At 44.1% G+C, this 13,882-nt stretch overlaps 1 non-coding gene across 1 annotated transcript; it reads right to left on the bottom strand.

The window, feature by feature from the left end:
- Positions 1–5,036: 5,036 nt before the first annotated feature.
- Positions 5,037–5,229, bottom strand: LOC144481780 (U2 spliceosomal RNA). The gene has a single exon (XR_013495774.1). It is a non-coding gene; the product is annotated as a U2 spliceosomal RNA (small nuclear RNA).
- Positions 5,230–13,882: the final 8,653 nt, after the last annotated feature.

The raw sequence follows: 13,882 nt of genomic DNA, 5'->3' as shown, positions 1-13,882 counted from the left end.
GAAGAACGTATTGAAAAGCTTATGGTCCACATTAGTCTTATCGTCTTGCAAATCAGAGACTAGAGGAGCAGGTCACTGAAGCTGAGTGACAGCCCTCCACCCCTGTGGGGGATGAGGAGGAGGTCTCAGATGGTGTTGAGTAACATTCCCCCAAACACTCGACCAGTGTGCAGATACTCTCACATCAACGAGTAGGCATGCGCAGTTAGGATTGGGGTCACTATCTAGTGAGCATAGTACAGAGGTGGCCCAGCAACTGACTGACGCTGTGATAGTTGAGGTCACACACTCGGAGGACTGTGGGAGGAACCAGCGATGCTCAGCGTCAGATGAACGATGATGTACCTGTGGAGTAATCCGCAAGGTGTTAAATGCTGAAGCTGTAGCATAAGGGTCTGTGGTATATTCATGTTTGTCCCTAGCTGGGGCAAGGTCCTTTTAAGAATTTGATCACATGACATACTGATGATGTCATCAGCAATTGGGCCAGGCTTACAATCAGTCTAATCTAAGGGCCTGCAAGAGCAACACCTTCCCCAGTAAAAGCTCTACTTTGTTTTATACCTTTACGGTCTGCAGCTTCTCTTTTCAAATACCACAGGCACGGCTTCCTCCATTGAGAGATTAGTGATTCTCAAAAAGAGCCATTTCCAGCAGACCACCCAATGGAAACAGGAGATGCACATGAACCTGGATACCATCGCTTCTTCCATGAGCTCTGTGGAGCAGTAGCTGGATAGGAGGAGCACAAGATGGCTGCAGCCATTGTTGGATCCTTAGATTCCTCATGGGGAACAGGGTGGGCAAAGAGTGTTAAACTTCTACCAGCCATTTGATAAAGAAATCGATCTTTACTCACCTTGAATCTATTGCCAAAATGAAACATTTTTTTCCTCAAGTTGCAATGACCTGGAACTCACTGCCTATGAAGGGGTGAAAGCAGAAACAATCCACAAATAACATGCCAAAAATTGATAACAGGAAGGCTATGGCAGGTGAGAACCTAGAAACTATCATGATCACGAAAGAGGTAGTGTTGGGCAAGTTAATGGGGCTGAAGGTAGACAAGTCTCCTGGTCCTGATGGAATGCATCCCAAGGTACTGAAAGAGATGGTGGGGGAAATAGCAAATGCACTAGTCGTAATTTACCAAAATTCACTGGACTCTGGGGCGGTTCCCGCAGATTGGAAAACAGCAAATGTGACGCCACTGTTTAAAAAAGGAGGTAGTCAAAAGGCGGGTAACTATAGGCCGGTTAGCTTAACTTCTGTAGTAGGGAAAATGCTTGAATCTATCATCAAGGAAGAAATAGCGAGACATCTGGATATAAATTGTCCCATTGGTAAAACGCAGCATGGGTTCATGAAGGGAAGGTCATGTTTGACTAATTTGGTGGAATTCTGTGAGAACATTACATGTGCAGTGGACAATGGGGAACCTGTGGAAGTGGTTTATCTGGATTTCCAGGAGGCATTTGACAAGGTGCCGCTCCAAAGACTGCTACATAAGATAAAGGTGCACGGTGTTACGGGTAATGTGTTAGCATGGATAGAGGATTGGTTAACTAACAGAAAGCAAAGAGTGGGGGTAAAATGGGTGTTTTTCTGGTTGGCGATCAGTAATTAGTGGTGTGCCTCAGGGATCAGTGTTGGGATTGCAATTGTTTACGATTTACATAGATGATTTGGAGTTGGGGACCAAGTGTAATGTGTCAAAATTCGCAGATGACACTAAGATGGGTGGCAGAGCAGTGTGCAGAGGACGCTGAAAGTCTAAAGGGATATAGATAGTCTAAGTGAGTGGGCGAGGATCTGGCAGATGGAGTACAATGTTGGTAAATGTGAGGTCATCCATTTTGGTAGGAATAACAGCAAAATGGACTATTATTTAAATGGTAAAAAATTGCAGCATGCTGCTGTGCAGAGGGACCTGGGTGCCCTTGTGCAGGAATCTCAAGGAGTTGGTTTGCAGGTGCAGCAGGTAATTAAGAAGGCAAATGGAATTTTGTCCTTCATTGCTAGAGGGACGGAGTTTAAAAACAGCGAGATCATGTTGCAGCTGTATAAGGTGCTGGTGAGGCCACACCTGGAGTACTGTGTACAGTTTTGGTCTCCTTACTTGAAAAAGGATATACTGGCACTGGAGGGGGTGCAGAGGAGATTCACTAGGTTGATTTCGGAGTTGAGAGGGTTGGCTTATGAGGAGAGACTGAATAGACTGGGGCTATACCCTCATTGGAATTCAGAAGAATGAGGGGAGATCTTATAGAAACATATAAGATTATGAAGTGAATAGATAAGATAGAAGCAGGGAAGTTGTTTCCACTGGCGGGTGAAATTAGAACTAGTGGGCATAGCCTCAAAATAAGGTGAAGCAGATTTAGGACTGAGTTGAGGAGGAACTTCTTCACACAAAAGGTTGTGAATCTGTGGAATTCCAGTGAAGCAGTTGAGGCTACCTCATTGAATGTTTTTAAGGCAAGGATAGATAAATTTTTGAACAGTAAAGGAATTAAGAGCAATGGTGAGCGGGCAGGTAAGTGGAGCTGAGTCCACTAAAAGATCAGCCATGATCTTATTGAATGGCGGAGAAGGCTCGAGGGGCTAGATGGCCTACTCCTAGTCCTAGTTCTTATGTTCTTATGATTTCAAAAGGAAATTGGATGGACACTTGAAGAAAAGTAACTTGCAGAGCTATAAGGATAGGGTGAGAGAAATAGAATTGACTGGGTAGCTCAGCAGAGAGCTGGCATAGATGTGATGGGCTGAATGCCATCCTTCTGCATTGTAAATGACTGGGGAAAATTTAATCCAGGTGATGAGTCTCACCTACCATCTGTAAAGTGGGCAAGAGCTCTGTGTCACGTCCTTTGGGGAAGGCCCATAACTTAAATGCCAATCGGGCACTTAAGTGGCCAATGGCGAGCCTTCCCTGGGATCAGGGACCATAAGAGCAGAAATCTGCCCAACCCTCCAACCCCCCCCCCCCCCCCGCCGCCCCCCACCTCCCTCCACCCACAAGAGCTGCCAGCCAATCAGAAGCTAGCAAATCTTCATTCCTGGCACAGCCCCAGAGGGGTGGTGGTACCCACTGGAGGACTATAATCAGCAAAGAGCCTGGGGCGCAGGTTTGTGAGGGCGGGATGGGGATCGTGGGATGGGACTCACTGTCTGGGGGAAGGTCAGTGGGGTCGGGAAAAAGGGCATGGGTGTGTCACTCTGCAGCCATCCCTTCTCCTTCCTGATGCCAAGTGCTTTGATCAATCACTGAGTGCCCAGCAGGTTTGCTTTTTTGGGCCAACCTTCTGCTGCCCCATTTCCCAACATCCCAATAGTGAATACTCTTCATAAACACATCATTGGCTTTGAGGTACTTTGGGACATGTTGAGGACATGAAAGACACTATATAAATGTAAGTCCGCTCTTTCATATTTAATAACTAACAATTCCATTTTTCTGCAATGTTCAGAGGGTTGAATTGAAGAATTCAATGCGTCCAGTCTTTCTAAAGAAAGGAAATACTTCCATAATAATGATGACAATATTCATTCATTACATTCTTTACAAACATTAACCCACATTTAGAATGTTAAGCTTCATTTTGACAAAGAATGTGATACATGGGCCCAGATCTTCCAGTCTCCAGATAGTCGGAGTATTTCCCATGGACTTCCCCTGTGTCCCGGTCAGAGACTTTGGACAGTTCTGACTTACCTACCTGAATAGTTACCCAGGAAATGTTAGATTAAAGCATTGGGCAAGATTTTCAGGCCATTCCCGCGGCTAGGGTTTTCCACTCCCGCCGGGTTTAACATCCCACACCAGCTTCCCTGGCAAAGGGACGGAGGAGACATGGAAAAAGCAGTAGATTTCAGGGGGACCAGGGGATCCTGCTAGCAACCAATGGCTTGCCACGTCAGTCAGGAGAAAAATCTGATAGAGAGAATCCAGGTAAAGCCACTACAGAACTGACCCCTCCCCCATCACTCATACCTATGACCCCTCAACTCTCCTTCAATCCTCCTACTACCCCCCACCGAGCTCCAAATTCCCGTGATGCCCCAACTTCCTTCCAACCTGATCTGATTAGCTCCCACCACCTAACCCCCCTGACCACCTCCCCTCTCCGGGTTCACCTCTGACCCAACCCAAAAACCCCCCCACCCGATTACCCACAGCCCTCCCACCTCACCCTCCCAGTATCCCGACTCCCCTCAACCCAACCTCACCACCCTACTCCCCCCAAACCCTCCGACTCTGCCACCACCAGCCCCCACATCCGACCTGACCTGACTTCACCATCTATCACCCTACCTCACTTATCTACCCATCCGACCACCTTATCCATCCTACCCCCTGACCCACTAAGCTTACCTCTGTAGCTTTTCAAAGAAGCTTTAGGTTTGGGACATCAGTTAGTGCTGTAAAATGGGGGTGTCGCTTCTATGTGGATTCTCTTCACTTCTCCCTCTGGAGTTTCCTGTACTGACTGAGCCCTGCAGCATCCTCCATCAGAAGATCGCCCAGAACCATCGGCGGAAGGTAAATGTATTTTTTTTTTGTCCATTCAAAGTTGAAAATAAATGTTTTGACCCTGAATGGGAGATTCGGCCCATCATGTGCTTTCTCGAAATGCAACTTTAAGTCCCTCATGTCAAAATTGTCACCATTTATTTTCCAGCTAGGTTTTATACTAAGTCAGTCAATGTTAAACTAACTGTCCTGGCTTGAGACAATTCACACCTCTTTAACCTGTGATTATCCCTCTCTCCACTCGCACTGTCTGTACCTGTAAAGAAAGACTTGATTACCTGGAAAGACTTGCATTCCAGCCGTGTCTTTGTCTATATATGCCAAGTTTGTGAAACCTACACTCACCAGATGAAGGAGCAGTGCTCCAAAAGCTCATGATTTTTTTTTAATGCTTTTCCAATTCAATCAAATCAAATCCAATTCAGAGTCTCAACAAGTTGAGACATTTCCGATCCAGGCTGACAAGACAGGGCGAGCGACCAAACCACCCTGTCCTGGGCCCGATCTACATGAGCCAAGCTGATTGGAGGAGGGGGAGGTTCTCCCTCCAAGACTTGAGCTCATTTGCATCTTAGCCAAAAGGCCGAGATGCTGCTTTTAAAAATTGCTTCATATGCGTAACCTAATGACCTCAAACAAGTGCGGCCGACCATGGGCTACTACACTTGATCTTAGCCAAAAGGCCGAGAAGCGATAAACATGTTGGATTTTAACCTGGTGTTGTGAGGCTTCTTGCTGTGTCCACCCCAGCCCATGCTGGCATCTCCACATCACAGTCAATGTTGAAGACACTGATGCCTGCTGCAAAAATTAGACTATTTTATATAACTCTTCACTATTTCAGCCTTGAAGACTAAAATGTGATATTTTGGGCAAGGGCAGGTGAAACATTTTACATTGAAAAATATATGTTGCTTAATTGAACACTTCATTTTTGACTGATATGAATTGAGATCAATGACACTTTGAGATCGTATTTGATAGCACCTTGGCTCAGCTGTTGTTTAACTTCCCTTTTATTATCAACTTTTCATGTGAATCAAGAATACGCCAGAGGGACATAATAAATCTGGCAGCATGTCGCAGAATCTCTGAAGCTGCAGAGACTCGAGCAGAAGGCCAGGAACATGAGGAAACCGGTGAAGCCATGATTGTATATCTAATAAATGGACAATAGGCTTTGCTGTATGAGTGTGATAGACACACACAAAGGTTCAAATTCCTTTCCTAGAAAAGCAATTACAGTGTATATGAGAAAAGAAAAGCAAGAGGACATAATCATTCCTGAAAGAAGATGTGTGAGAAATAGAGTTTATCACATATGTTGCAGTTAAAGATGGAATCAGAGTACATTATTGAATTGTTCTCAATAGACGGAGTCCTGTAATGGATTTCTTGGAATCCATTGGAATGGATTTGGGCTGGAATACACAATAAACATGCAGTTTTAAAATTACAAATGACAACCTTAATTTCTGACACTCAGTGACTCGTTCACCTCTTTGTTCCACAACCATTATCCTACAGTTTCTCCCATATCTGCTGGATTACTAAGCAGGCTCCGATTTGTGAACTCCTTGAGAACCTTGGAAAGGAACTGCAGGCAGAATTTTACAGATCCTCCCCCACCATGGTGATTTGTGGTGGTTGTCCCTTTAAGGGCAACACAGCAGAATCAGGGTCACCTGGCTTGAGGCACTAATTGGGACTTAGAGTGGGTAATCGTCCCAGAGAGTGGAGTCCTTTGAGGCAGAAAACATGTAGGAAGCAAGGTGCAGCCACAGGGCTGCTGTTTTCTTATTAATAATCCTTTTTATATTTACAAATGATGTCTATGGAAGTGCATCATTACATCCACCTGCCTCCCTCACCGGCAGATTTGTCCAAGATGGCCTTCCCACCATATCTCCCACTTGCCAGAACTCCAAGAGAGGCCCAAAGAAATCCAGGACAATCTTTTAAATAAGGAGTGGTACGCTTTATCTTCAACCAAGTTATCTCTAGATGATCCATCTCTTATTGTCCAGGTCCCCCCTGAGCACTGACCTATGTTCTCCTATTAACACATTCTGCTTTCTTACCTTTTGCCACTATAAACACTCTTCAGTCCTCAAATTACCATTAACACGCCCTTTGTCTCATGTTCACAACACCTTTGTCAATCTCTCCTTTGCTCTGACCTTTCTCCGAACTGTCATTCTGCCCCACCTCCTCTACCCGCCTCTCCAACTAAATAAATCATTCCATTTTAATCCCTCTTCAGTTCTGTAGAAGGGTCACATGGACTCAAAATGTTAACTGTGTTTCTCTCTCCATGATGCTGCCAGACCTGCTGAGTTGATCTAGCATTTTCTGTTTTTATCTTTCGGCCAGTTGCCTTTGCTTTCCTGTTATGTTTCACAGGAATGTTTCAGCTGCTATGTCCTACTTGACAGTTTCCTGGGCATTTTACTTACAAGCAGAAATATCTCTTCCTGCATTAGATCATTAACTTTAGTGCTGTTTATGTCGTCGACACAATTGTCAATCTGCTCAAAAGGGCATTCTTCATTCACCCTCTCAGTTCAGATTAGCATTCCTTTTCTGACAGATTATAAAGCAAACCTCTGGTTCCAGGTAGTCAAATGGTGGGGTGGGATGGCGGGGGAGGGGGGGTGCGGGGAGGTGAAGAGAGAGAGCAGGGTGGTCGGCTGGATGACCTAGTGAGGTGAGGTGGGTAGCTGGGTAGTCCGGTGGGTAGTTGGGGGGTCAACTCTTTTTGGAAGGGGTAGTCAGGTGGTCATGAGTTTGGTTGGGTCATTGGGTCACAGGGATTTGTCAGGGGATCAGTGCGAATAGTGGCCCATTGGGGTAGTTATTGGTTTTAATATGTCCAACAATCCCTGAGCAACTATTCAGTACATGCCACAGAACTATTCAAAGACCCTGATGTTAACTCAGGGTCAGAGACATTCGCGAGGCTCCCAGGGAGCAGGGGAATTGCCTAACAGAAATTGAAACTTCCTGGGAAATTCCCATGTACATCAGCCAGTCTGGACTTCCACAGGGTCTAAACACATTTCTCAGTCATACACCAGGTCTCCGACAATCCAGAGTGTGGGAGATTTGGGCCAATATTCCTTGATTCTGTAAATACTTAATTCATGAATAAACCCAGCTATTTAATACTTTAATCAGTTATGAATACCATGTTTTCTCAATTGATGCGAAACGTAGCATAATTCTGCTGTTTGGTGACAAGCTTTCGACAATCAGCAACAGTGTTTGTCCCATGACATACTGCACTCCATTTACTAAACACACAAGACTAATTGTTACTGTGGACTGTCTCAATGAAGCTTTTTTTCTATCAACGTGAGAAAAACATCAAAAATATCTAGAACAAGCCAATGCCTCATTCATTGGTATCTATGTTCTAGAATGACATGGCCTACACAAAATCCCATTCTATATGATTGTCACACTGTCTTAGGAAGAATTTTCTGACATCAATGCTAAATTTGCTAGCGTGTCCATGGACCTCCTTATGCCACTGCTTCAGTTTAATTTGAAGTAATGTTCCAGGTTTATCTCTTCTATGTGTAGATAATGTATATACCACAATGAGACTATCTATTTAAAACTTCTTTCCAACACCAAATACCTCTTGTTTTTGTCATACTTTCTCATAGCTCAGTTCTCTACATCCAGCAAAACTCACAACTGTTATAATCCAGGTCAGAAACTCCAAGGTATTTTGTGAAGTCCACTTGGATCATAAGTTTTGAGCTTTGAATTTGGCTAGGTTAAACGCAAGGTGTTTCACTTCAGGTATGACTCAAATGACCCACTAGGGAGCTTTTATCAAACAAAGTTTATTTAAGAATACAGTTAACATATGGAAAGAAAATTAGCTACAACTTTTACCAATTACAAACAAAAAAACCATGATATTGTATAAACCTTAACAACGAAATACTGTTCCAATACCACAAACCTCCTATACACATACACCTGCCACAGAAAATAGGAATGCTCACGTGATGCTGTTGGATTCTGCAGCTTTCTTGACGCAGACACAGACAAGCTTGAAGTCAGAACTGCTTCCCAACACACCAGAGAGAGAGAGACAGACCGAACCTGAAGTCCAAACACCTTTTAATCAAAAACAGCAGCCAGCAACCCACACTGAAAATGAAAGAACTCCTGTCACCTGACCTATCAATCATTCTTCCCCCCTAACAATTTAAAAGGTCATAAACTCCCAGAAAATGCATTAGACTCAGCGTAAGGATAAACAAATCCCCATTTAAACCATTGAAGCAGCAATAAAAAGACATCTAAGCAGGCAGCCAGTGCCACAACAAAAACAAAAGGCTGGCTTACAAACTGTGGAGAACATGATTTTTTAAAAATACATTTCTTAATAAAGCTACAGTAGCGTCACAGAAGCAAGATCAGGATTTTCTGCTCTCCCGCCTAAGGATTGTGATCTCTCATTTGTTTTGCTTGAACCAGTAAGTCTGTATTTTCCTTGTCTTTCCATTGCGGAAGAAAAAACAAAACAATTGGAGTAGTGATATCGTCATTGGATTAGTAATCCAGAAACCCAGGGTAATGCCCCAGATTCAAATCACCACAGCAAATGTCATAGAATCCCGACAGTGCAGAAGGAGGTCATTCGGCCCATCGAGCCTGCACCGATAACAATCCCACCTAGGCCCTATCCCTGTAACCCCACTTATTTACCCTGCCAATCCCCCTGACACAAAGGGGCAATTTATCATGGCCAATCCACCTAACCCACACATCTTTGGACTGTGGGAGGAAACTGGAGCCCCCGAAGGAAACCGACGCAGACACAGGATGAATGTGCAAACTCCATAGAGACAGTGACCCGAGAGTCCCTGGCGCTATGAGACAGCAATGCTAACCACTGTATCACCGTGCCACCCCTATCTGAAATTGCAAGTCTAATGATGACCATGAAACCATTCTCAATTGCCGTAAAGACCCATTTGGTTCAATAATGTCCTTTAAGGAAGGAAATCTGCCATCCTTACCTGGTCTGGCCTATAAGTGACTCCAGGTCCACAGCAATGTGATTGATTCTTTAAAAATGCCCTCTGAAATGGTCTAATAAGCCTCTCAGTTCAAGGACAATTAGGAATGAGCAATAAATGCTGGCCCATGAATGAATAAAAAATCCCCAAAATAGATTAACTGGTCAATTGTCTCACCTTTGTATGCAAGACCTTGCTGTGTGTAAATTGGTTGCTGTTTCTCCACATTATGACAATGATTACACTTCAAAAAATCCATATTTCATCATAAAGTGCTTTCCTTGCTCATAAAAAGTACGATACAAATGCATGTTATTGATTTAATAAGGCTTTCACTGTTGGATAGCCATTCCTCAACCTCTGTTTTTTTTTGCCCCATAGAGAAGAGAAAAGATTGTCGGGAATCAGAAAATACGACAATCAACAAATATTTGAAGTGATTTGAAAACACCAGCATTTTCACACAAAATTAATTTTCTAAAAGCTGCGATTCATGCAGGCAGTTGGGAAGACAATTGCTGTAGTAGAGCAGTTTTCATTTCACACAGCACAATGGGAGCAGATGGAGCCTGCACCATCATACAGCCAGGAGCAGCTGTTAAACAAGTTTGCACCTCCTACAGTGTGATTAAACTGGTTGAGACATCATACACAGTGAAATCAAAGGGGTGGGGTTAGAATTTCCTGTTTCTCTTAAATGTACAACGTTTGCATGTCAGACCACAATTGCTCTGGTCACCTTGTACCTCTGTACCTTCTTCCAAATTACCTTCCTTTGAATATTCCCTCTGCAGAAATGAATTCTGAGCTCAATTACAGTTTTTTATATTAATTCAGATGAAGTGTCTTTAATAATTCACCCACCTGCTACTTCTTCAGGTGGTTTCGGTCAGTTTAATGGGACTTGCTGGATCTCCTAGAAAGATACTGGCTGGAATTTTCCGACTCTGATACCGGTCGACATTGTTGCAAGTGGGACAGGGAAATTTGGAGAGCTGTTGACCTTGCCTGTCGATATCGGGGCTGGAAAATCCTGTCCATTACTTCTGCTCGGGCAGTCCCTCGGGTGGGAGGGTGATTCGCTCCCACTCTAATTCAGTGGGTTCTGAGGTGGCTGATAGGACAATGTGCAATCTGCAGATCTAACATAGGCGGGGCAGGGGTGCTCGAAGGATCAGACAGATGACACGTTTAGACGTTTGTGCAGCTAACTAATGTGAAATATATGGTGTACATTTGTGACCTGCTCAAAGTTCTCATCATTCTCTCCTACCCCCTCCGTTTCCTCCTCCTCACCTGCTTCATCTGGTAACCCGTCTTTAAACTTTCGGTGCTAGGAGCTAGTTTTTGAAGGAAAGCTTGTTGTGATCTGCAGTGCTGCACAAAAGTTTGATTTTACTTGGTCAAAACAACTCTTGAAGGATGAATTTACAGGATTAAAAAGCAGTCAGTTATCAACAAATTAATAGAAAAACAGGTCAGGCAAGTTGCGTGGAAAGAGAAACAGAGTTAGTGGGCCGAGTTTTACTGGCACTTTACGCCCGTTTTGCCATGGTGTTGTAGGGAAAAATCCCTTGTACCAGTGCATTGAAGGAAGTCGAGTCGCAAGGCAAGGTTCAAAGCGTTTTTCTTTATTGTACAATTACTGGGAACCCAGGGAGAACCGCGTAGCCAGCTTAGAAACAGCGGCTTGGCCACGTTGATCTCAATAGTTATACATTTGCTCTGGATATTTATAGGAATCCAAATTCGAGCGGGAACATTTGCTCATACATTTTTACAATACCTAAAAAGTGGCCTGTCTGGTCAGGAAGTTCCCTGGGAGGCTTGTCAATTTGCATCTGTATGGTGTGTGTCCGTGTTAATGGGACTGCCTGTTCTTGCCCCGGTGTTTTAATGTGTTTCCCATTATCCTCTCGATGTGTCCCCTTATCTAAATCGACCTCTGCTGTTTTGTGTCTGTATTCTATGCTTGCGAGATTAGGTGTTAATGTCATTTTGTCCTGCTGTGTGTAGGGGGATTTAATCTAATCTTTTATTCTTTTTATCCTGGTTTATTAAGTTTCTTTGCCTGCCTTGCCCATTTTATTCCCGTAATATTTTATTGACAGTCCGGTTATGCCATATATCCCACTCCAGGTCTTGACTTGCAGATATCCCGATCTTCTGGCCAAGGGCCGGTTTAAAATGTAGCTTCGTGCTGTTGCTGGGCAGAATAAGGATCTTTTGTCGGCTTTGAAATTAAAAGTCTCTCAGCTGTGCAGAGGGGGATTTAAACGAATGTCCATTCGGGTGTTCCCCTCTGCATTGTGGGCACATTACGAATGGTGCCAATCAGTCCAATAAATGAATATGTTTAGTGAGGTGAATATTGATGAGATAATAAAAATATGGCTTTTGGAAAATGGCCTACTTCAGTGGGAAATGCCGTAAAATCAAGCGTAAAGTGGCTAGCGTGAATGGCACAGATGCTAACTATTCAAGCTGTGAAATGCTTTTTTCTCTAATTGCCTTTGGTTCTTTTGCCAATCTCTTCAAATCAGTGTCCTCAAGGTAAACTCTCCTGCCTCTTTCTTCCCAACCTGTCTGCAGCTTTTGACAGGGTTAACCACACCAGCCCTCTCCAATATTGTCCACCACTCACCTGCTTCCATTCTGATCTAATTATACCCAGTGGTTAATCTGCAATGGCTTCTCTTCCTGCTCCTGCACAGTTCCCTCTGATCTCCCCCAAGGACCTTAACTTGGCCCCCTCCTATTTCTCACCTGCAAGCTGCCTTCGGCAACATAATCTGAAAACAAAATGTTGATTTTCACATGTACACTGACAGCACTCAGCTCTACCTCACCACCACCTCTCTAGATTCCTCTCCTGTTGCTAAATTATTAGACTGTATCTGTCAACCAATAGGGAAGAGTAGGAATTCCCTCCAATTAAATATTGTGAGGACTGAGGCTATTGTCTGTAGTTCTTTACTTCATTCCTCTCCCTGGCAATAGGCTGAGGCTGAACCAGACTGTTTGCAACCTTGGAGTCAGATTTCACGCTGCAATGAGCTGATCTGACCATATATCGCTGGCTTCATTAAGACCACCAACTTTCACCTCCATAACATCACCTGACTCTGCCCTGCCTCAGCTAATCTGCTCTGAAGGCCTAATCGTTTCCACTAGATTTAACTATTCAACACACTTGTAACCAGCCCAACGCATTCTCCCCTTCATAAATTTGGGGTTATCCAAAACGCGACTGCTTATTCATCCATCACCCATCAGCTCACTGACCTACATTGGTTCCCAAATAAGCAACACCTCAGTTTTACAATTCTCATCCTCATTTTCAAATTGCTTCATGGTCTCACCTCTCCCTATCTCTGTCAATCCTCCAGTCCAACCTAATTCTGACCTCTTATTGGTCGTCCTTGATTTTAATCAGTCCACCATTACGTTGATGACTGTGCCCCAAGCTAAGTCCTAGGCCAGAATTTTACCGGCACGCCCGCCCGAGGCTCGTAGGATCGCGCGTGAGGCCAACGGAGAATGGCATTCTGTGAGCCTCGCCCACCTCAATTTCGGGGGTCATGCTGGTAAATCAGGGCCCTAATCTCTGGAATTCCCTCTCTAAACCTCTCTGCCTCATTTTTTCTCTCTCTTCATTTCAGACACACCTTAAAACCAACCTCTTTGACCAAGTATTGGGTCATCTGCCCTCAAATCACCTTCCATGATTCAGTGTCAAATATTATAGAATCATAGAATCCCTATAGTACAGAAGGAGGCCATTCAGCCCATCGAGTCTGCACCGACTACAATCCCACCCAGCCCCGATCCCCGTAACCCCATGTATTTACTTAGCCCATCCCCCTGACACTAGGGTCAATTTAGCATGGCCAATCAACCTAACCCGCACATCTTTGGAGTGTGCTTTATAATGCTCCCGTAAAGCTCCTTTGGATGTTTTATGTTAAAGGTGCTATATAAATACAAGTTAATTAAAACAAAAATGATGGAAAAATGTTGCAGGTCTGGCAGCATCAGCAGAGAGAGAAACTGAGTTCATGTTTCGAGTCCACATGACTCTTCTTCAGAGCTAGACAGAGGAAGGAATGTGATGGATTTTATTCTGTTAAAGAGGGGGTGGAGAATATGGAACAAAGTAAAAGATCAGGGATAGGAGTGAGCTAGGAGAGAGTGGACAAAGTTGTTTGGGACTCAAGACAAATGAAGCATCAACGGTAATGTTAAGGACTAGAGAAGGTGCAGATGATGGCAGAAAGGTAAGACAGCAGAATGTGTTAATAGCAGA

Source organism: Mustelus asterias, chromosome 2, assembly GCF_964213995.1.
Source record: "Mustelus asterias chromosome 2, sMusAst1.hap1.1, whole genome shotgun sequence".
Lineage (NCBI taxonomy): Eukaryota > Metazoa > Chordata > Chondrichthyes > Carcharhiniformes > Triakidae > Mustelus > Mustelus asterias.
The sequence above is the reverse complement of the archived record's forward strand: the minus strand, read 5'-3'. Positions and strand labels throughout refer to the sequence as shown.